Genomic DNA, 25,123 nt, shown 5'->3' with positions numbered 1-25,123 from the left:
CATGGCATAGGGAAAGGGACACAGAGATGTCCTTTTAAAACATTATTCACACTACAGCTTGCTAATCAAGGTGCCAAAACATACTGTTACACGGCGAATGGATTATGGCTGTGCTGAGTGATACTGAGGGCAACTAGACTGACTTGTCCCCCGGCCAGTCACCTCCATCCGTAAGCAGCCTCCTCTGAGGGTTGAAGGAGTGTGAGGTCAGTGCCTGCTCACATCTCAGAAGTGCCTGCAGGGGACAAGCCAACTGACTGCTCTCCAGCATTTGCTGCACGATCACTCACGAAGCATGGCCAAAAGGGTGTTCTTCTGCCTGGATATTAACATTTAGGAGGCAGCTCTCTAGATTATTTCAAAATAATAATGAAACTATTTTGCAGAATGTTTGATTTTTTAGAGTGGTCACTTAGAACACATCAGTACCGATGGACAGTTGTGTCCAATGTGCACGGTCACAAAGACTCAAGCTGCTTCCTTCCCAGTGCTGCCGGAAGCCCTGTCAGCCTCAGCACCACCTTCTACCCCAATACCACGGGCAGGAAGGCACCTTAGGAACCTCTCATACAGACTCCTCCAGTAGCTCCATGAGTCCCTGGTTTCAGGAGGTTGGATGGGGGCTCTTGGCAGGCACTGGGTTTACCAGCTTAAACCTCTGTCATTATATATGTCTGCCCATTTGCTACTGACTGTTTAACAGTGCAAGTGCATTCTGCAGTATGTAACTTTAGTATTACGCTGAAATATCTGATACGAAAAAGTTTTACAGAAATCGTATTATCCTAAGAAATCAACATTAATGATATTTGTAAGTAGAAGGAAAAATTGTTATTTCCAATATAATTCAAGCATCATACATTTTTTAATAGTTTAAAATTTTTATCATATAATTGCAGGAAGAGTGTATTATCAAACTTGACCATAAATATATTGAAGAGACTATTATTAAAAAGTCTTAACCAGAGGGACACCTGGGTAGCTCAGTTGTTAAGCGCCTGCCTTTGGCTCAGGTCATAATCAAGGGGTCCTGGGATCGAGGCCCGCATCAGGTTCCCTGCTTGGCGGGAAGCCTGCTTCTCCCTCTCCCACTCCCCCGGCTTGTGTTCCCTCTCTCGCTGTGTCTCTCTCTGTCAAATAAATAAAATCTTTAAAAAAAAAATCTTAACCAGAAATTGCATTTCAACTATAATATCTGATGTTAAAATTTTATAGGCATCAAAGCAAGTTTAACGTTATCATAAAAAATTTTGAAAATATTTTATTTTTTTTTATATTTGATACCTCCACTGATGCTTGGTAAATTCTTCTCTTCTGTTAAATACAAACAATAATGAATTTCCCCCCAGGCTTCATACAGACACCTCAAATCCCCTTCAGTTCATTCTGGTGTGCAGTACAAATATCATTTTTTTCTGTGTGTGCCACAGCAGTGAAAAAGGTTGGGAAGTACTGATGTACACTAATACCAACTGAATATAAGATCAGCAGAAAATACACAAGGCACATTTGATTGAATATGAATGCCTTCATCAGAACACTCCAGAGAAAGACACACCCTTCTCGAAGCTATTTAGAAATGAAAGAGAAGTCCTGGGATTTATGGAGTGAATTCTTTCTTCTTCTAATTCTTAAACAATGCATTCTCATCTAATTCTTTTTGGTCTTTTAGGTATTGCCTAAATTACTGTAGCATCTGCTTATCTAATACACAGTATCTAATATGTATCCCAGGAAGAATGAGGAAGAAACTGCTCCATACATTGTACCAACCAACCGCAAGGGTTCAGATATCTCAGAGCAGGGTACAGAGTGGTCCAGAATGGAAAGATGTTCCACAGAAGGAGGTTTAATTGGATTGGAAGAGGCTTTGCACAAAAGATGAGGGCAACGCGGCCCCAAAATAAACAGACCTGCTTCAGGGGAGCAACTTAAGATGCAGCTCACAGCAAATGAAACACCTCCACCTAAACTCAGAGAATGAAAGCCCAGGCCAAAGCGAACAGAGAAGCCTCAGATCTCAGCTTGTATAATTTCTTGTGACTCCAAGATCAAGTAAATAAATAATAGGCAATAACCGACTTTGTTTGGAGCCATTTAAAATGATTGTCTCCTTCAGCAGTCCTGTAGAGCGCCCCAAACACAGATAGGACCTGACAAGCAGGCACTTGTGAGCTGGCCCAAGAGCTACGCTGTTGGTAGGAAGGCATCTGGGAAACAGAAAGGCAAATGCGTGGAAGCAGTTGCCTGAAATCCCCAAAGCTTTCTCCATTAATGCCTGTTTTAAAATGCCGACAGCATTTCTGTGAACTATTAAGGGTGAGCAGAGTTACCTAATGAGGCTGTTAAATTCATTAGCCGTGTGCTTCGTCTATCTGTTTCCACCATGCATGCGAACACGGCCTTGGGTAAGTTTGTCAGAGGTCAGAACAGCAAGGTGGTCACTCCGTCCTGAGCCATAGTGAAAGGCTGAAGGCTCCTCCTAAACCATTTCTTTGAAAATACGAATGGATCAATTACTGTCATTTGCATCTGTAGCTCTGCAAGCTATGATAATGATATGCTCTAATGAAACCCATGCCTCAGGCTATAAGCTGATGACCTGAGGGGCTGGGGGAGGATTCTCTCCACCTGTGCACAGAGATTTAGCAAGTCCTAAAGTATGTTAGAAAAGTTGGGGAATGGTTCATAACTTGTGGCAAATTCCTAACGGTAGACAAGCTACCCTGGGTCTTACACTCATAACTCTCAGAAACTTTTCCGTGCCAGAGTTTGTTAATCTACATACATATTGCCAAACACTGACAACACTTATTTGGGTGAAATACCATTTAATCACGATTAGATCTCAACTGATTTATGAGGCTCTACCAAAATATATGCGTCGAGGGCACGTTGATTCAAGTCTAGTTTTCCTATTATTGGAAAAAAAGCACCTCTGCTCTCTATACAAAAACGATGATATTCTTTTTATTATTATTATTATGTTATGTCACCATACATTACATCATTAGTTTCTGATGTAGTGTTCCATGATCCATTGTTTGCATATAACACCCAGTGCTCCATGCAGAACGTGCCCTCTTTAATACCCATCACCGGGCTAACCCATCCCCCCACCCCCTCCCCTCCAGAACCCTCAGTTTGTTTCTCAGAGTCCATAGTCAACGATGATACTCTTAATAATCTTTAAACGGGATCCTTTTAATTTTCTCTAAATCTTAGGGTCTTGAGGTGTAGGTTTATTAATCACTTCACAGGAATGGAGCTTGCCTTCGGCTGATGCTTTTTTTTTTTTCCTTTTTTTTTTAACTGAAGTATAGTTGCCATACAATGTTACACTCTTCCAGGTCTACAACATAGGGATTGGTGAGTGTAATTACCATCTGTTGCCATACAACATTGTTACAATGTACTACTGCTTTCTTTAGTACCAACTGTATGTTTTACAAAGCAAGTGGTCTAAAAGATAGTAGCAGACTTTGTCTGTGTTGGAAAATCAAAAAGTGAGAAAAAAAATTATCCATGATTAGAAAATTGGCCAAAACAATGTAACTCAGCTAGAGATTTCAAAATACTAATTTTCACATCTCACCTGGAAATATGGGAGCTGGATAGCCTCCTTTAGTGGTTTTGAGTATTTCCATTCATTATACAAATTTGAATGATTGTTTAACCAGTTGCAACCATGTTGCATTAATCACAACAGGACTTGGGGGAAAGAATTTGAAGGTGAAGCAACACCTTGGGATTTTGCTATTGTTGGGAGGTGCAGATAGTTATTTGCATTTCCTTTTACTCTTTAAGGGGTTTTTTAAGACTTCTAAATTTGGGGGGCGCCTGGGTGGCTCAGTCGGTTAAGTGACTGCCTTCGGCTCAGGTCATGATCCCAGGGTCCTGGGATCGAGTCCCGTGTCGGGCTCCCCCTGCTCTGCGGGGAGCCTGCTTCTCCCTCTGCCTCTACCTGCCACTCACTCTGCTTGTGCTCTCTCTCTCTGTCAAATAAATAAATAAAATCTTAAAAAAAAAAAAAAAAAAAAGACTTTCTTTAAAAAAAAAAAGACTTCTAAATTTGGGGATGCCTGGGTGACTCAGTCAGTTAAGCGTCTGCCTGCTCAGGTCATGATCCTGGGATCCTGGGATCAAGTCCCCACCTCGGGCTCCCTGCTCAGCGGGAAGCCTGCTTCTCCCTCTGCCTGCCGCTCCCCCTGCTTGTGCTCTCTCTCACACACAAATAAATAAATAAAATCTTGGGGTGCCTGGGTGGCTCAGTCGTTGGGCATCTGCCCTTGGCTCAGGTCATGATCCCGGCCGGAGTCCTGGGATCGAGCCCCGCATCGGGTTCCCTGCTCAGCAGGAGGCCTGTTTCTCCCTCTCCCACTCCCTCTGCTTGTGTTCCCTCTCTCTCTCTCTGTCAAATAAATAAATAAAATATTAATAAATAAATAAATAAAATCTTTAAAAAAAAAGACTTCTAAATTTTATCCTCTCTTCTCTTTCCTCCTTCCTTTCCTTCCCCATCCTTGTTTTCTCATCATTGCTGTCCTCTTACCTCCTTCCAATAATTACAATAGTTGTCATATAGCAAATCCTGATATGATACAGTCGCTTAAGCCATGTATCTAAAGGGCTAACATAAACAATGACAACTAGAAGTTAGGTAATGTGATCAATGCCATTAGCTTCTGAGTTGTGCATGTAGGATTTGAACCTAGGTCGCTTATTGCAGTGCCTCAGCCCTCTCTGCTTCTTCTCTTTTTCTTTTCATTGCTTTCAACTCAGCTCCAATACCACTTACTTCATGTATATGTTCCTCTAAGAGAGTTTGCATAAGCATCATTGCACATTAGGAAGGTTGAAATGATGCTGAAGAAAAGAAAAAAAAAAAAGCCTCTCATCTTCCTCTCTCCACACAAGCCTTTGTGTCATGCCCTGTTAGACTCTTGAATGATACTGTGTTCCTAATGCACATAAACAATATTTTCATACCCATTATTTTCAGTTCACAAAGAACTTTTGCATGTATTATCTAACACAGATCACCTTTAATGCAAAAAGGAGAAATGTTACCCAAAGAACGGTTGTTTACAAGTTGGAATTTTGTGATAAAATGTTTAATCAATCCTTCAAGGTTTTCTGTTACCCTGGTAAGTTTGCCAGACTTAGCAAATAAAAATACAAGACCCCCACTTAAATTTGAATTTCAGACAAACAAGTAATACCTGTTTAGTATAAATATGTCCATGTAATATTTGGGACATAGCATACTAAAAATTTATTTGTTGTTTATCTGAAATTTTAAGTTTAACTGGGCATTCTATATTTTACCTGGTAACCCTATTGGTAAAGAATAACCTAAAAATCCTCTTCTAGCCAGGCTTTCTAGCATGTAATCATTTGAGTAGACAACCCTAGGAAGCCTCTTTTTAAGTGAAGTCAGGGTGATGTAGTAAAGCAAAGATTCTCTCTGTAAAACAATTGTGCCCTACAGTGTTATTTTTGCACATTTGTATTTCTGTGCAATACACCTTCTCAAAGTATTCTACACCTTTAAAAGTATAATTTTAAAATAGGAAGAAAGAATCATTCCCATTTAAGTCAGTTTCTGGCTCAAACCAACACAGAAACACATGTTGATAAAAAAGACATAGGCAGCAAGGAAAATGATGAATGTCAGTTATCCTAAAGACAGAAGACATTAAAACAAATGAAGACGAGGGTGCCTGGGTGGCTCAGTTGGTTAAGCGACTGCCTTCGGCTCAGGTCATGATCCTGGAGTCCCGGGATCGAGTCCCGCATTGGGCTCCCTGCTCGGCAGGGAGTCTGCTTCTCCCTCTGACCCTCCTCCCTCTCATGCTCTCTGTCTCAAATAAACAAATAAAATCTTTAAAAAAAAAAAAAAATGAAGACAAAAAACTGCCTTTCCCAGACATCATTTTAACCAACCAAAATATAATCGACTCTGTGGCATTCTGTTTCCTAAATATGATATAGTAAGGTCTTACTCTGTTCTTGGCAGGAGGTATAGTGTTTATAGGAAATAAGCTTAAAGACTGGAGGGGCGAGGTGATTCAGAAATGACAATGCTGTATTTCTGGGCAGATGACAGAGATAGGATAGGTCTTAAGACGAAATCCAGAGCTGTGTGGAAATTGAAATACTCCACGCAGAGTTGAGGGACCACTAACAGAGGCCATTTTATTTATCCTCCAAAGTATCCCTGACATCTACCTCCATCAATTCCTTCCCCATTGCTATTGTCAGAGAAACCGTTTTCTTTTCTTTTTTTCTTTTTTTTATAGAATTTATTTATTTATTTGACAGAGAGAGACACAGCGAGAGAGGGAACACAAGCAGGGGATGGGAGGGGGAGAAGCAAGCTTCCCGCGGAGCAGGGAGCCCGATGCGGGGCTCGATCCCAGGACCCTGGGATCATGACCTGAGCCGAAGGCAGACGCCCAACAACTGAGCCACCCAGGCGCCCAGAGAAACCGTTTTCTGTGTGACGTAATGCTGAGTAGGCCCAATTTGAAGCACCAGTGTTTGTCAGGGTCTTATATTCAGATTAAAAGTTACTTCTGCTGAAATTATTATTCTAGAATCCTCTAAGCAGAACTGTCTTGAGAAGGAAAAACTGAGGTCACATTCACCTCAGACCTACACAGTGTTTAGAAAAAGATATGAACAATGATGTTCTCCCAACCCATCCTTGGGAAAGTGCAACCGCCTCTAGTGTATAAACATGGACCATTCTCCTCCCCATGTGACTTATAGAATGAGCATTCTCATAAATAATACATGAAAGATGCTGCAATTGCATTGTTTTGAAGCTGAAGGTCATCAGTATTCTTTCCAAATTATCACAGTGGCGATTCTATTTTCCTAGAACTTGGTTGTTTAAAGAGGTTATTCCAAAATTGTTTGCATCTGTTTAGGACATGAGGCTCATGTCTGACCAACACAGGCAACCAAAGGGCAGGTCATTTATTAGAGATAAAACCAGACTAGGGGGAAAAACTCACAATATTTAGTATAAGGTATCTTCTCTATGTAACAATATGAAATATAAGGGGTTCTTGTTATAACATAGTACTCTTGGGAACTGAAATCTATGGCTTTTTCTGATTGACTTAGTTGTTTAAATAACTGAGTGTAAAAAATAAAACTTCATCTTTTCCTTCTTTAATTGTCTCTTTTTAATTCTTCGAAGTTCCAATATGCCGGCTTATGACTCACTAGGAAAGACAATGATCATCTTACCATGAACTTGGCAACAAATTAGATCCTATGAGGATAAAAAGATAAACGAAGTATAATCCTTGTCCTGGCAGAGCTTATGCTTACACTCCAGCAGAGAACTGGACTACAAAACAGAAATAACTGCACTACAAATTAGAATGTGGTAAGTGCCCAAGGAGAGAAGTAAATAGCTATGAGAACATATAAAAGGAAAAGTTTAATTTAGGTTTCCAGAAAGATAGCTTCTGAGTCTTAGGTAGTAGGTAGGATTTCATTTAGCAGGTTGGGGTGAAAAACAAAAATTCAAAATGTGCATTAGTTCAAAAGCATAGAAGTAATAGATGGTGGGACAAGGTCACAAAGTGGTTGGGGATAGGATGGCTGAGAAAGAACAGGAATGAGAAGTTTGAGGATAGATTATAAATAATAGATTGCCCATTGTGATAGACTTCTAGTCTGGTTTTTTGTTTTGTTTTGTTATTTTTTGCTTACCCAGGATCTGCTTCCAGTATCCATTTTCCTTATTCTGGCAACAGTACTGGATTTTTTCTTTAGAAAACAGTCAGTTGCTGTTCCAGTAGGGCTAAAGACACTGTAGAGTAAGAAGAAAAGAGGTCTAGGATGGCGCCTCAGTATATCTGAGCATTTAATAACCACATGGGAGAAGGCAACCCATAAAGGAGGCAGAGGAAAGACAGCAAAAAAGTTGGAGCGGGCTAGCAAGAAGAAGGTGAGGAAATCAAGACTGCCAGAAAATTTTTTCAAGTCTTTAAGGGAATTTAACTGTAAAAGAAAGATGACTGATAAGGCAGGGACACAGAGGGAGATAAGGAATCAAGTGAGGGTTTGTTTGTTTTTAATTGGATGTACTTAAGCATGATTAAAAATTGATGGGAAGAATCTGAGAGAAGGGTGAAGATGCCTGAGAAAAAAGAAATAATACTTTAGATTCTATATGTGATCCACCGTAGATTGCAGAAATATCACTGACTGATCTAGTAGGTTCTCAAATCTTCTCAAATCCAATCAATGAAATCAAACAGCAAAACACTTTAAAAATAAATACATAGGGTGCCTGGTGGCTCAGTCAGTTAAGCATCTGCCTTCGGCTCAGGTCATGATCCCAGGGTCCTGACCTGGGTCCTGGGATTGAGTCCCACATCCGGCTCCCTGCTCAGCGGGGAGTCGGCTTCTCCCTCTGCCCTTCCCCCCCTGCTCGTGATCTTTCTCTCTGTCCCCCCCCTCTCTCTCAAATAAATAAATAAAATCTTTTTTTAAAAAAAATAAATACATGAATAAAAATAGAATAGAAATAACAAACAGTGTGAAGTTCCTGGAGGTGATGTGATCCAGAGTACAGATTGGCAAGCCCTTCCACAGGATGGGGATGACAAACTGGTGCAGAGGAAGAGACAATAAATAGCATCTTTGGTACCAAGAAAAGAGGGCATTTGGGGTGCCTGGATGACTCAGTCGTTAAGCATCTGCCTTCGGCTCAGGTCATGATCTCAGGGTCTTGGGATCAAGTCCTGCATCAGGCTCCCTGCTCAGTGGGGAACCTGCTTCTCCTTCTCCCACTCCTCCTGCTTCTGTTCCCTCTCTCGCTGTGTGTCTCTCTCTGTCAAATAAATAAATAAATAATCTTAAAAAAAAAAAGAAAAGAGGGCATTCTCAGACAATGGATATTTGCTGTCTATAGTAGGAGGTACACAAGTGATGTGAAGTCAGGGACCAAGGTGGACAGGAGATAAAAGGGGGAAATAAAGTTGAAGGACAGGAATAAGGTGCCACAAGTACCACTATAGGTTAATTTTTTAAATACAAGTATTTAAGGGCGCCTGGGTGGCTCAGTCGTTAAACGACTGCCTTCGGCTCAGGTCGTGATCCCAGGGTCCTGGGATCGAGCCCCGCATCGGGCTCCCTGCTCGGCGGGAAGCCTGCTTCTCCCTCTCTCACTCCCCCTGCTTGTGTTCTCTCTCTCGCTGTATCTATCTCTGTCAAATGAATAGATAAAATCTTTAAAAATAAATAAATAAATAAATAAATAAATACAAGTATTTATTTGCACATTGACTTGGCATACACATGAAAGCAGCTCAATGGAAGAAACATATTTGCAGATACTTAAAAATGTCTTTCTCACTCTTGAAAGTAAGTTAAGGAAATTACAAGTAAAATAATTCTTTTAACCCTCCAGCTTTAGACTGGATAAACGCAAGTTTTAAACGACAAACTGAAAATGAGTTTTGAAACTAACAACTGAAGTCTGTGTTGCCAATTGGTTAATATGCTCACCATGAGAACCATTCATTTATATAAATTATATAAATTACAGTTACTGATGACCACACCAAACATTAAAATTTAATCAGTATATGGATAAATGGATTGTTTAAATAAATAAATAAATAAATAAATAAATAAATAAATAAATAAATAAATAAATAAAATAATGGCTTTGTCTTTGCTGCTTGGTTATAAAAGCCTTATTCCATCACAAGTATTTTAAAGGTATCATAAACAACAATCCACTAACATAAATCAGAGCATATACCTTGCAAAGCAATATCACTGATGTCTATTATCTGGCTGTGATTGATTATCTGCTTATCCCAAACTCATCTAAGTGCCAATCCAGATTGTACACTGAAAGCAGGTTTGGTTTTAAAAATAGAGGAAAAATTTTTTTCAAAGCCAATGCATTAGTGGTCTAGAATTTTTAATTACTCATCTTAAACATATTCACAATCTGAAATAAAAGTAATTGTTAAGTAGTGGCATCCAAGTAGCCAAAGTAACATGGGAGATGGGCAAGATGCCCACATGATTCCTGAGAAGAAAGTTCCTGGTATACAGTTTTAAAGGCAGCTTTGTTAAACTGGCATTCAGTAAAGGCCAAAAAAGGATCTATTGAGAATTCCAAGCTCATATTTATCTTGCTATATACTAATTTTTTATCAAAGCAATCATTTTATCACTAGTTTTTAAAAATTTGTCAATGATTATGTGCTATTTTTACATGTTCTGACTTTTACTATCCTCTCTTGTTTAGATTCTTTAGTCTATTTTCTCATTCATGATATATTTTCTTGTGCATGTCCTCTCATCATCTGTCAAAACCTGGTTTAAAAAGCCACCTCCTGGGCGCCTGGGTGGCTCAGTTGGTTAAGCGACTGCCTTCGGCTCAGGTCATGATCCTGGAGTCCCGGGATCGAGTCCCGCATCGGGCTCCCTGCTCTGCAGGGAGTCTGCTTCTCCCTCTGACCCTCCTCCCTCTCATGCTCTCTGTCTCTCATTCTCTCTGTCTCAAATAAATAAATAAAATCTTTAAAAAGCCACCTCCTGGGGCACCTGGGTGGCTCAGATGGTTTAGCGTCTGCCTTCGGCTCAGGTCATGATCTCAGGGTCCTGGGATCAAGTCCCGCATCGGGCTCCCTGCTCCTTGGGAGCCTGCTTCTCCCTCTGCCTCTCTCTCTGTCATGAATAAATAAATAAAATCTTTTAAAAAATAAATAAATAAATAAAATAAAATGCCACCTCCTCAGTGAAGCCTTCCCAAGGCTTAATAAATTAATCCCTCTACCTCTTCACATGCCATTGTATAGTTATACACCTACATGTCTCTGCCTCTAGACTTTTTTGTATCCCTAGCACTGAGCACCATTCCTGAAACTGTAATCACTAGATTTTAAAAGTCACTAGAATATTGGTAGGCACTAAAATAACTGTAACGAGGGGCCCCGGGTGGCTCAGTTGGTTAAGTGTCTGCCATTGGCTCAGGTCATGATCCAGGGTCCTGGAATCTCGGGCTCCCTGCTCAGTGAAGAGTCTGCTTCTCCCTCTCTCTCTGCCGGTCCCTCCACCTGCTTATGATCTCTCTTTCAAATAAATAAATAAAATGTTTAAAAATAAATAAATAAAAATAGGATAACTGTAATGACATCTCAAGCAGTTCCTGAATGCCATCTAGGTTATCCATCATGTTCTCTGAAGACAACATCCAAATGCAAGCCCTTCCAGTCACCCATCCTGTTTTGGACTCATCCTCAAACAATTCCATATTTACTTTATACTCTCATATTTGCACACATGTCCCAATCTCTCTTGCTCTCACCCCACTCTCTCACTCTCTTTTTCTCTCTCACCAGAATTTATATCTCTACATTAGGAGACAATGAGAAATCTGTATTCTCTTAGCTGCTTATTGCCATTTTCAGACTGTTCTTCTAGCACTTTTAACTGCAAACCCTCTTCCTCGGAAGTTCATGCTACCTTATTAATTACCAGCTTCTCCATCTCTTTGTCAATTTCAATCATCTGTTTCAAGACCATTACCCAAAAGTCATTGATGATTGTGGCACTCAATTCACATGTTTCCTTTCATGTTTTGCACTATTATGGGCAACTTCAACAAATATGTGAAGTGTTTAAAAATAGTAAAAATACTACCTATATTTTTAAGCACCTTCTATGTGCTAAGCACTGTGTAAGTGCTTCCATGAATTATCTTGTTTAATCATCCCCCTGATCCCATGAGGCATGTGCTACAATTAAGCCCGTTTTATAGATGAGAAAATGGAAGCCTAGACACTCCTACTGACTCTTGGCCAAGATCACACAGGTAGTAAGTAACAGAGCTGAGACAAAAACTCAGGCAGGCTGACCACTGAGCTGCACTTTAAACCACTACCCTCGACTGTCCCTAGATTAATGGAAAAACCACAGCTCCTTGATTTCCCAAATGTGGTGGCTCCTCGCTTCCTAACAATAAACTCCAGTGCCAAACCAGGACTCTATGGACACTGGAAACTGCCCTATAAGAAATCTTCCAAATTGCATTACACCTTCGCCCTCCACCTCACCTGATTGCTTACTCCTCTACCCCATGGAGATTTCAGTCCTCCTATTCGCCTCCTAGTAATCTCCCGTACTCACACTTTCTGGACCATTAATAACCAACTAACCTGCACCTTCAACAAGCTAACCCCTTGTTCTCCAGCCTTACCGGTCCCCAAATTTCTCATCATGATCGACTTTAATCACATGTCTTTCCTGCCCTATATCTAGCCCTCACGTTACCTAGACATTCAGCAGCATCTAACTGGGATGCTGTCTTCTCTCCTTATAGTGCTTGGGGTTGAGATTTCCTGGTTTCTCTATTTCCTGACCTCTTTCTAAGAATCTCTATTGGCTTTTCTGCCCAGCCTTTTGATGTTGGTTTCCAAGGGCTTTCTCACTGGCTCTCTCATAATTTTATAATTTTAAATAACTTTTATTATGACATATTTTAAGAGCACAGAAAAGTATAAAGTGTAATATGACAAATAACAAAAAAAGTATTGCTCAGATTTGTCAGATTTTTTTTTTAAGATTTTATTTATTTATTTGACAGAGAGAGACACAGCGAGAGAGGGAACACAAGCAGGGGGAGCAGGAGAGGGGGAGAAGCAGGCTTCCCGCTGAGCAGGGAGCCCGATGCAGGGCTCGATCCCAGGAACCTGGGATCATGACCTGAGCCGAAGGCAGACGCTTAATGACTGAGCCACCCAGGCGCCCCTCAGATTTTTTTTTTTAAGAAAGAAATTACAAATACAATAGATTCCCCCTGGGTGCCCCTCATCAATACCATTCTCATACCTCACTTCTAGAGGTAACCACCATCCTGATTTTGGTATTCATCATGCTCATGCTTATTTCTGTAATGCATGACAATTTTTATTTATATACACATATAATAATTTGGCAGGTTTTAAAATTTTATGGTATTAGTGCTTAAAAAAAAAGAGAAATAAAGTCCTGAAAAGACATGGAGGATCTTTTTTTTTTTTAAGATTTTATTTGACAGAGAGAGACACAGTGAGAGAGGGAACACAAGCAGGGGGAGTGGGAGAGGCAGAAGCAGGCTTCCCACCGAGCAGGAGCCTGATGTGGGGCTCGATCCCAGGACACTGGGATCATGACCTGAGCTGAAGGCAGACGCTTAAAGACTGAGCCACCCAGGCGACCCAACATGGAGGATCTTTAAATAAATATTACTAAGTGAAAGAAACCAATCTGAAAAGACTACATACTGTTTGATTCTAACTATATGACATTCTGGGAAAGGTAAAACTGTGGAAACAGTAAAAATATCAGTGGTTATCAGGGATGGGGTGGAGAGGGAGGAACAGGTGCAACACAGAGGATTTTTAGGACAATAAAAATATTCCATATGTTACTATAATCGTGGATACATGTCATTATACATTTGTCCAAATCCATAAAATATACAACACCAAGGGTGAGCCCTAATGTCAACAATTGACTTTGAGTGATTATGATGAGTCAGTATAAGTTCAATTGTAATAAATGTACCATTCTGTGGGGGGTGTTGATAATGGGGGAAGCTGTGCATGTGTGGGGGCAACAGGAATTAAAGTCTAAAAAAAGCTTTATAGTATAAGCTGTACATCTTTCTACAATTTTATCTTTCTACAACTTGTTCTTTTCATTCAAATTTTCAACATTATTTTTAGAGACCTAAAACAATTCTCTTTTCACCTACTAGTGGACATGTAGGCTGTTCCCTGCTTTTTACAACTGCAAATAATACTGCAGTAAGGCTTCCTTTTTTGTGGTGCACATGAGAATTTAAGATTTTCAAAGTGTTTGTAATCAGGACAACTCGACACTCTTAAAAATCACTGAGGACCCAAGAAACTTTTGTTTATGTGGCCTATTTCTATCAATATTTGTCATATTAGAATTTGACACTGAAATATTAACAGCACAAGAATTCACAAGCGCACAACCCGTTAGCCATCAGGGCAATGATGTCATCATGCATACTGTAGTCTCTGGAAAACGCCACCATACTTATGAGGGGATGAGAGTAAAAATCAAATCATTTCATAGTATTATTATAAAATGTTTTGACCTTCCAAAATCCCTAAAGGGTCTCAGGGCCACCAGCGGTCCCAGATCACATTTTGAGAGCCGCTGCTCTTAGGTGTTACAAGGTCTCTGCATTAACGTAACATTGCCAAATTGCTCTCCAAAGTGGTTATACCAGATACACTCCCAGCATATTTTTGCCTAACTGGTGGGTATGGTTTTCAAGGAGGTTGTTTATATATGTGTGTATGTAATAGATAAATATATTTCCTTGCTGCCTCGATAGATCTCAAAGGTCTTCAAATGGCTTCTTAAATATTTAGTCAAGTTTTTCTAATGAGCTCAGCAGATATTTTTTCTACAACAAGGATGTCTATCATTACCACAAGTAGAAATTAGGTTACATTTACTTTTTAATATTCATGATATTATTTAATATTCATATTTGGCTTAACAAAATATAAACTTAATCAACCATTCTGTTCTCCTCCTGAAAAATATAAGAACCTAAAAACACGGGGTGCCTGGGTGGCTCAATCATTAAGCATCTGCCTTTGGCTCAGGTCATGATTCCAGGGTCCTGGGATTGAGCCCCGCATTGGGCTCCCTGCTCAGTGGGAAGCCTGCTTCTCCCTCTCCCACCCACTCTGCTTGGGTTCCCTCTCTCACTGTCCCTCTCTCTGTCAAAAAATAAATAAAGTCTTAAAAAAAGAACTTAAAACACCTTAATTTTAATATCCCTCCTATTTTAGCAGTTGTGTTTATTCAGAATTTTAGTATTAACTTATTTTGATATTTTCTATTATAGTCATAGTTGCATGTGTATATATACATATATGTATACATATATAAATTATATATAATTTCTCTAGTTAATAATAAATATACATTATATTTTATATATTTTATAATTATATATTTATATTATAATTGTGTAGTGTTATTTATTATATATTATACATACATATATCTTATTTATTATATATACATTACATATATAATTTCTCTAAAACTGTTTTCTGGTTTATTTTCTCAAAAAATATCTTCTACTTCACTAATTTTCTCTTTAGCTGTGGCTAATCTGTTATTTAACCCATCTACTGAGTTTTCCATTCCACTGACTATATTTTTCATTCCTAAAAATTACTTTTTTCTTTTTCAATCTATCTGGTCTTTTCTCAGAGTGTTTTATCCTCTTCTATATTTTCAATAATTGATTTTATGAATTTAGTATTTCCAAAAATTCTTATTTATGGCTTCTAACAGATTATTTCATTATGCAAATAATGTGGAGTATAATCCTGGGTTTTTTGTGTCCAATGACTTTTCCTTTTGATGGTTCTTTTTTTGGAATTCCTATGAAGTTTTGAGGTGCATTAAATGTTCTATATCTTGATTATTTTGGTGATTACATAATTACATACATTTGTCAAAACTCAGCAAATTTTTCACTTTATATTTTTTTTTAAGATTTTATTTATTTATTTGAAGAGAGAGAGGGAACACAAGCAGGGAGAGTGGGAGAGGGAGAAGCAGGCTTCCTGCTGAGCAGGGAGCCCGATGTGGGGCTCGATCCCAGGACCCTGGGACCATGACCTGAGCCAGTGGCAGACGCTTAACAACTGAGCCACCCAGGCGCCCCAAACTTTTCACTTTAAAAGACTGACATTTACAGTCTGTGAGTTATACCTCAATGTGATTAAAATTTTTTTAACCCCAACCTATACTGATTTGTATCAGTATCAGTTTTATTTAAAAATTCCCACATGAGACCTTTCTTTTTTTTTAATCTCAAAGCCAAAACAGAACAGTTTACTTGTCTTCTTTCTGTGCCAGTGGGCATTTTGTTCCCTAATCCACCATTTGAATCACCTGATCACCATTCAGGGATCCCAAATGGGTTTGAATTTTAATGCTCTACCTCACTGGGGACAAAAGCTTCATCTCTTGACCACATGTGTGTTGCAACCCAATCTTCTGTTATTGAAAGCTACAAAACCTCCACTTCATTCCAGTAGGCAGACACCATCTCAGCTTACTCATTTACCATTATTATAATTTTGAGAGAGTCATAATTTAGAGGGAGTGAAGGAAGCTTTCTGCTCCTTCTTCATTTCTGACCCCTGGAAGTACCTATGACTTTCTGAGGGTAAGAGTTGCTACATTGTATCTTAGATTCGTATGTGTTTGTAGGGGGTGGGTTCTCAAGTTTTCTGGTCTGCCATATTTTCAGAAGTGCCCTCCTTGCCTCTTATTCTATAAATGTCAATGAGTGGCATGTGTTCCCATGGCTTTAACTGTTATTTATAGGCTGATTAACTCCCAAATCCATATATCTTGTATGGACATCTTGTTTCAATTCCAGAAATATACTTCTAATTCACAAGGAGATAGTCCCACTTGAATATCCCATAAAAATATTAAACTGTATAATATGTTCATATTTAAACTCCCTCAAATGCTCTTGGATGGCATCATCATCCCATCAGTTTTCCATGCCATACATCTGACATTTTTCCACTCCCTTATCCCCTGTCAATACTACAATTCTATTCCTTAATGTCCCCCAGACAAATTCCCTCCTCTCCATTCTTACTGCCTTAATTTGTACCTCTCTTTATAGTCTCCCCAAAACCATTCTGTACAGTTAATCATCCATCTTTTGCACTTCTACCAGAAAATGACAAACCCGAATGTCACTCTTCTCTTTAAAATCCAAAACAAAACAAAAAAATAAAATAAAATCCAAAACCATTCTCCCACTGCATATATAAGGAAGCCCACATTCCCTAATTTAATGTCACATCCTTTCATGACCTAGCTTCTTATGTTTTTCAGTGTCAACTCCTGTTAGCTCCCTCAGAAGCTTTAGCCTTATTGAACATTTTACTTCCCCAAATGCAATGTGCTCTCTGACACTACCAAAACTTTGCACATGAGAATCAAGCTGCCTTGGCCTAGAGATTTTCTGGCATCTTTGTCATCCATGTCATTTCAAGAAGCATGTTCTCTCTGACACCTTCCCTAACCTTTCATAACCCTGCCCCAGCCATCATGAGTGCCCCTCTGAACTCCCAGGGTATATGATGCCAAATGCCACTCAGCACATTGTTTTGAAAAACCATTTAGACTTCTGTCTCCTCCACTATACCATCAATTCCTTGAGGGAAGGGGGCACTGTGTATTATTTATATTACCACTCCTAATTCCTAGCAGAGTCCCTGGCCCATAGTAAATATTCTGCTGACTCATCAATAAAAACTGTCATACTTGCAATTTAGGAAAGACTACATGATCTCTTGGGTCTCTTCCAGATATAAGATCTATGATCTTATATCATCAGTCAAGGGTGAAAATAATTTTACCTAAAACTATACAGGCAAAATATGCTTATTCTTTTTCTATTTGTAAGCCTTATATTATAGGCATTTTGTAACGTAGATGTCACCATGAGCTGTTCCATAGCCTGCCACTTCTATTTTTTAGTCTATTTTTTAGAATTCACAGGGATGGGCGCCTGGGTGGCTCAGTTGGTTAAGCGACTGCCTTCAGCTCAGGTCATGGTCCCGGGGTCCTGGGATCGAGTCCCGCATCGGGCTCCCTGCTCTGCGGGGAGCCTGCTTCTCCTTCTCCCTCTCCCACTCCCCCTGCTTGTGTTCCCTCTCTCTCTGTGTCTCTCTCTGTGAAATAAATAAATAAAATCTTTAAAAAAAAAAAAAAAAAAGAATTCACAGGGATAAGTGTACATTATCCTCTCTTAAAGCAAATGGCACTTCAGCTTGACCAAGTTTAATGTCCATATAAAAATCAGAAATGTTACAAATTGAGGCATATAGAAACATTTCTCATCTCTCCTTCAGGCTCTGTCTGCCATCTGCATCCTACATCCCCACTGCTAACCTGCATCTGACCACTTTCAATCTAGAAACCTCATTCTCTGTGGAATACTTGAATCAGAACTAATTATAGCAATAACTAAAATGGTCCTATGAATGCATGCACTGCACAACAAGAATACTTTTACTGGATTACTTAGCCGTGGCATGCTGGGTCTGTTAATGTGCTCTGCCTGGCTTCACTGCAGACATACTTCAGAAAATGTAAGGCTGCAGTTCAAGTAATAGAAGGCCAAAGAAACCTGAAGAAATAAAGAATCAAATTCATCTCCTTGGGAATATGTTTTAAAACAATCTCCTAATGGGAAAAAGGGACTTAAGAGGTTCATTTCAGAGCATATGTCAAAATGGAGCTGGGTCAGTTTTGTAGTTTTTGTTCACTAGTTGGCTTTCTGCTGCATCAGTCTTACTTGAGTTTAGAAGAGCAGCCTGAGACAACACTCAGAGCAAAAAGTTGTACAGGGCTTTGTGATGCTCAAACTCCCTTAATGTGCAACAACCCCCTGAAAAGGAAGGGATGGACCCGGCCATTCCCTTGTTCTCTCTCTCTCTCAGTCATAAATGAAAGGCTCTTGTTCCCCAAAGAGCAAGTGGAAACTTAATTCAGTATGGTACTGCCAAAGCATAAAAGCAATCAGCTTGGTCTTCAGCTAATTCCATCAAAATGGAAGGAAATCTGGGAATAAACAGGCAACAACTGGACAAAGTCTCAAAGCAGAGAGCATATAGCATGGCAATTAATACTTCGGAATCAAAAGAGAGCTGGGCTTAAAACTTAGCTCTTCAATTTATAGCTGTATGACTTCCCTCTCAGAGCCTTAAGGTTTCTGCCTGTAAGAGAATAACGAAGCTTTTAACTAAGCTCTAAAAAATTTATATTCATCAATAAATTTAAATTATCTTAACACTTACTCCTCAGTAGTACAAGATAGCAAGTGGTATATGAAGAAGAAGTTGGATCAATTATTTCCTTCCTTAATGAATACTACAGAAGAAACTTTATATAAATGTTGGCAACTTGGCTCAATGACCAAAGCAACAAACATCTAAATAGGTTTCCTAGACACTATCCACCTCTTTCTCTGACTCATCACTTCAGCTTCAACAAACCTTCAGTGAATCTAGTCTAAGACAGGATTTTCCACTTTATACTATAATGATAATATATTTATTTTTTTAAAGATTTTATTTATTTATTTGACAGAGACACAGTGAGAGAGGGAGCACAAGCAGGGGGAGTGGGAGGGGGAAGCAGGCTTCCCGCAGAGCAGGGGGCCCAATGCGGGGCTCGATCCCAGGACCCTGGGATCATGACCTGAGCCGAAGGCAGACGCTTAACAACTGAGCCACCCAGGCGCCCCATGATAATATATTTAAAGTGACATTTCTAAACTGGCAACATTCTATGATCTTCAAACACAAGATACTATCATATATCAAATTACCATCAATGCTAAGCATGTAGAATGTTACAAAAAGCATGGCAGCTATAAATGTTGAAGTCAGGAGCTCAAACCAAATTTAATTTAAGTTTGAAAACATTCTAGTGTTATGGTTCTGTGGTTTGAGAAGAAGTACTCATGACTGGTTCTGGTTTGAATAGGTTGACTAGGTTAAAACTAAAACATTTCTCCATTGGTTTGTGGTTAACCGATTAATTTATTGCTTCAGAAATTGAAGTTGGTTAGGCAGCCCCAGGTTTGGGTTCCTGGTTCAATTCAGTTCAAGTTCCTGGCAAATGTGTACTCAGAAAACTGTATGATTCCTAAATTACCACGTGCTAAATATCCCAACTTCCTCAAAAACCACAAGTCCCCCACAAACCAAACTCCCTTTCTCTGGTAAGATAACAAGGGTGCTAGCAAGAGGCTGCCCAGAATACCAACCCAAAGTAGAGCAAGAGGCCGGCAACACCTAGTCTGAGAGCAAAGGGGACCCCTACAATGCTACTTAGGATGGTAACTGAACTAAAATGTGTGCCTTTCTTGGCTATTAGAAATCTTTATGTTGGCAACTCTCAACCATGATATGTGGACATAAACATGTAGCTCTTTCAGTTAGGAGACATGTGTCAAGTCATCATTTACAAATAATTGTTTAATTTTTTTCAAAGGGATATATTAATACACAGACATGTACGTTCATATGCATAATGATTGTTTGTATATGTGTATACGTTAGTGAATTATTCTCAGTCACGTGCATTCTGATATGCTTTCTTATCTAGGAGAAAAATGCATGGAGCTACAGAGGGTACACATCTGGAAGTGTCTCCCACATTTGGGCATAAATTGTATGTGGCAGCAGAAAAATGTGACCTCAGGTAATTTGGCATTCCCTTATTTCTGTTCCTACCATAGGATAAACTTGGTGATGAAGACATGAGAATTTGGACAATGGGCTAAGGGCTGAGGTATATCCACAGGCATCACGGGTCTTGGATTCCCTGAAGCATTGGAATGGCTTTGAGAGAATAACTGAGGCCCATTAAAGCCAATTTGCACTGAGAATAACCAGCTCTAGCAATATCACAGGCACCTTGATAACATCAGTTGACCTTGGTTAGTGCAAATTTGCATGAGCTTGAGCAGTAAGTATCAAAACCAGAACCTTCTCAAAATTCCAAATTTAAATTCTGGAATGTGCAGCAGAGGGAATTTAGAAATCTCCTAATCTAGTGGTCTCTAAATTTAGCTGGTCATCAGAATCAGTTGCAGAGCTTTACAGAAAAGATCTATCGAATAAAAATATGTAGTGCTGGAAACTGGAAATCTAAGATCTTAGAAAGCACCTCAGCAAATTCTGATAATCAGTCAGCTTTGGACACCATTCATCTAGTCCATCCCCCTTCTTCCATTTAGAATAATGTAACTGCAGACAACTCCTCAGTTGTAATAATCATGGCTAATGTGTGTCAAGTGCCTGATGTGGACTCCTTTAACATACCTTCCTTCTAATCCTTGCAACTACTCTTAAATTCATACTGTGAGTAAACAACTTTCCACTAGCCCTTCTCTCTAGATGTTCTGCACCATCCTCATGCAGTTTATCTTTTCACATGCTTTCAATGGACATTATTAGGTTTCCATGAGGTGCTTCAGAAGGTCCTGCCATCTTGAACAAAGAAGATAAAGTGATTGAATGGCATTTTTCATCCACAGTAGGTTCTCAAGGATTTTTCCTAGGACCTTTAAGGTATACACTATACTGTTCTCAGGGTTGTGGTATGTCAAAGCCCATAATGATTAGGGAGATTGAAGAACTCTTAGGAAATTAATATCTTCATGATTCACACGCAAGTATAAATTACCCAAAGCAAACCCATGGTGCTTGATCACCAGGCACTTCCAGGACCAGGGCTCCTGGATTTCAACCTCTTCTTCCCACCTCCCACCATTTCTATGTTGGGCCAACATATGATTTAAATTGATGGGTCCACCCAGAGCATTAAGACACTTGGCTACATGACTAGGTTTTTATACACAAAATGGTTTGACTTTTATTAAAAATATCTACAATGAAACAAGGTAAACTTCAAGAAATTTTGTTACTAGTGTTTCTACTACTGCTTATTTCCAGAATCTCTAGCAACACATTTCGACTTTAATCAAAATCCACATAGATGTTTCACTTTTGAAATGATTGTTTGGCATCCTATAGAGAATTTACCTGTTGAGCACAGTTTTGGATAAAATGAAATAAGATAGCGTCTGACAATATTTCTGGCAACAGTGCCACCAGTTTGTGTCACTGGCCTTCAGCTCCCTTCCATCATTTCGGAACCCCAGTCAAAGTCTCCCAAGGGAAAGTTTTGGAAGACACAGCTAATCCCCTTGAAATTCGTTATTTTTCAGGGGGTGTCCGGCTGGCTCAGTGAGAAGAGCATGGGACTCTTAATCTCAGGGTCATGATTTTGAGCCCCATGTTGGGTGTAGAGATTACTTAAGTAAAAAAAAAAAAAAAGACTTAAAAAGAAAAAATAAAATAAATAGTTATTTTTCTAAATTGCCAGAAAATGTAATGGATCATATCACAATTGAGCTAAAAAGTTAGTGCCTCCATAGTAAATGCACGCTACGCTTCTCGTGACGATTTCGTCTCCTCCAGTCAATTGTGTAAATAATGTTACCTAAACTAACAGATGAAACAGGAAGGAGATATAATAGATTCTTCTACAAATTAAAAACTTCGAGAGTTGTACTTACAGGAACATGGGTATCTGGGGAACTTCAGAATCACTGGGTTTTCGCTCACTTTACAGTTTTCCAAATCCATTCATGGACATTTTCATGCATGTTCTTCACAGAAATTACCGAAGGAAGCAGCCATGTACTGGTAGAAGACGTGTACTCTGAGGCAGGAAACTTGAGTCTGAGTCCAGGTTCTCAATTAACTGTCTGATAGTTATTGAATCTATCTGAACTTCAATGTCATTACCTGAAAAATATGTATTATGATAGCTACTTTCACCTGCTGAAAAGATTAAATGACATGAATACATAAAAATATCTACCTCGAGTCCCGGTTCCTCAGTTCCTCGACTGGCTCTATGGCGACCCCGAGCATCTCTCCCCCCGGGGGCCGGGAACTGGGCAGTCATGGCTGAGGTGAAAGTGAAGGTACAGCTGCCTGACGCGGATCTGGTCGAAATAGAAAACAGGATTATAGAATTATGTCACCAGTTCCCTCACGGAATCACAGACCAAGTAATTCAGAATGAAATGCCTCATATAGAAGCCCAGCAGCAGGCAGTGGCCATCAATAGACCGCTGTCCATGGGTCAGCTGGATCTCTTAAGGAGCAATACAGGACTTCTGTATAGAATAAAGGATTCTCAGGATGCTGGTAAAATGAAAGGATCAGATAATCAAGAAAAACTAGTATATCAAATCATAGAGGATGCAGGAAATAAAGGAATATGGAGCAGAGATATCCGATACAAAAGTAACTTGCCATTAACAGAAATTAACAAAATTCTAAAGCATTTGGAAAGTGAAAAGCTTATCAAAGCTGTTAAGTCTGTGACAGCCTCAAAAAAGAAAGTACATATGCTCTATAACGTGCAACCGGACCAGTCTGTGACTGGTGGAGCCTGGTACGGTGACCAGGATTTTGAATCAGAATTTATAGAGGTGCTTACCCAACAGTGCTTTAAATTCCTACAAACCAAGGCAGAAACAGCATGAGAAAGTAAACAGAATCCAATGATACAAAGAAATAGTTCATTTGCCTCATCACATGAAGTGTGGAAGTCTATCTGTGAATTGGGGATCAGTAAGGTAAGAGTTGTCCGTGGAGGACATTGAAACGATCTTAAATACACTCATTTATGATGGGAAAGTGGAGATGACTATCTTTGCTGCAAAAGAAGGCATGGTTGGCAGTGCAGATGGACACATGAAACTGTACAGAGCATCAATCCAATCATCCCACCCACGGGTTTGGTCCGGGCCCCGTGTGGACTCTGCCCAGTTTTTGATGGCTGCCATGCAAGTGGTGAGATTTCACCATCTAACTGTATTTATATGACAGAGTGGCTCGAATTTTAATGGAGAACTAGGAACTTTACTGACATTTTGCAAATGAAGCTACTTTGGGAGCAGATAATTTAACTCATATGATAGAACATCAAATTCCCTTGAAAGCAAACTTCACAATAATGGATAGACTTGCCGCTATGAAAAAGTATTTTTTTAACTATGAAGATTAAATTTATATTGGTAGAGTAGCCAACAGAATATGAAGCAGGTAAGGTTAATAGTGAAATCCATTCTTCAATAAATAAAATACTTTGAACTTCAGGAAGACCACCTTCTGAAGCTTTCAAGACTTTTGATGGTTCATGGAAAAAGAACCCAACAAATCCATATTTGCCATACACTACAATAATGACTAAAGTTTAAAAATGCCCATTTTAAAGTTATTTATTAAGGTCCTCATTGGAAAATTTTATATCTGGTTCACTATTGCCATTTCTGTTTTCTCTTTTCTCAGTGGTTTCATTGAGAAGGTGTCAAAAGTGGTGAGGCAGGAATAGCACTTGGAGGCATGAGTGGGGAGAGAATGGAACATCCCTTTCCACACACTATTCATTCCTTTTTACATCAGAAATATTCTTTCAGAGGATTATGCCTTTGTACTTACCTCAAATGCAAATGATGACTATTGCCAAGGATGTTTTCAGTGCATAAATATGATTATTCTTATCCTGAAAATAATAATAATAATAATCTACCTCAATTTCCAACTTATGCCTTCTCTCCATGCATATCCCAAAGAGTATTTTTTATCTTGACAAAAATGGTTCTAAAATATCACAAGTCTGCAGGAAGAGCCAGTCAAAAGTATTAAAGAAGAATAATGGGGGGCACCTGGGTGGCTCAGTCATTAAGCGTCTGCCTTCAGCTCAGGTCATGATCCCAGGGTCCTGGGATCGAGCCCCGCATTGGGCTCCCTGCTCAGTGGGAAGCCTGCTTCTCCCTCTCCCATTCCCCCTGTTTGTGTTCCCTCTCTCGCTGTGTCTCTATCAAATAAATAAATAAAATCTTTAAAAAAAAAGAATAATGGAAGATTATCATGGTGGTACATGAACTACATTAATGGACTCCATTTCTCTAGTCTCTGCATGACCTTTTTTGCAATGTGACTCTGCAGTTCCTTCTAGGAAAAGTGGAGTGTACTTCCCTGCACCTCAGGTGCGACATCAGTTGTGTGACTTCTTTTGACCAATGAGATGTTAGCAAACTTGCTTCAAGCAGAGATTTGAAAAAGTGCTTTTGCATTGCTTCTTGTCTGCCCTCTGCACCTCACCATGGAACATGTCTGGGCTAACCTGCTGGTGGTCAAAAGATATATGGCCCAATTTCATGCATCTCCTTAGTCCACAGCCAACAGACCACCAGACTTAAGAATGAGCCCAACTAAAGCCAGAAAAACTGCCCAGCTTAGCCCACCTAAATTACAAGCTGCAGATGCATGAGCTAAATAAACATTTATTGTTTTTAAGCTGTATTTTCTCAGTGGGGTTTACATTAGAAAATTAAGCCCTATAGAAAAAATATTTGAGTGACTATTTTCTCAATCTCCCAAATGGTACCTAGTTAATTCGTTAATAA

The 25,123-nt window shown here is 39.4% G+C and overlaps 1 pseudogene; it reads left to right on the top strand.

Moving 5' to 3' along the window:
• The first annotated feature begins 22,606 nt into the window (after positions 1–22,606).
• LOC110573868 lies at positions 22,607–23,557 on the top strand (annotated as a pseudogene).
• The last annotated feature ends 1,566 nt before the right edge of the window (positions 23,558–25,123 follow it).

This window comes from Neomonachus schauinslandi, chromosome 6 (genome assembly GCF_002201575.2).
Source record: "Neomonachus schauinslandi chromosome 6, ASM220157v2, whole genome shotgun sequence".
Taxonomy (NCBI): Eukaryota; Metazoa; Chordata; class Mammalia; order Carnivora; family Phocidae; genus Neomonachus; species Neomonachus schauinslandi.
Note: the sequence above shows the minus strand (reverse complement) of the source record. Positions and strands in the feature narration are given on the sequence as shown.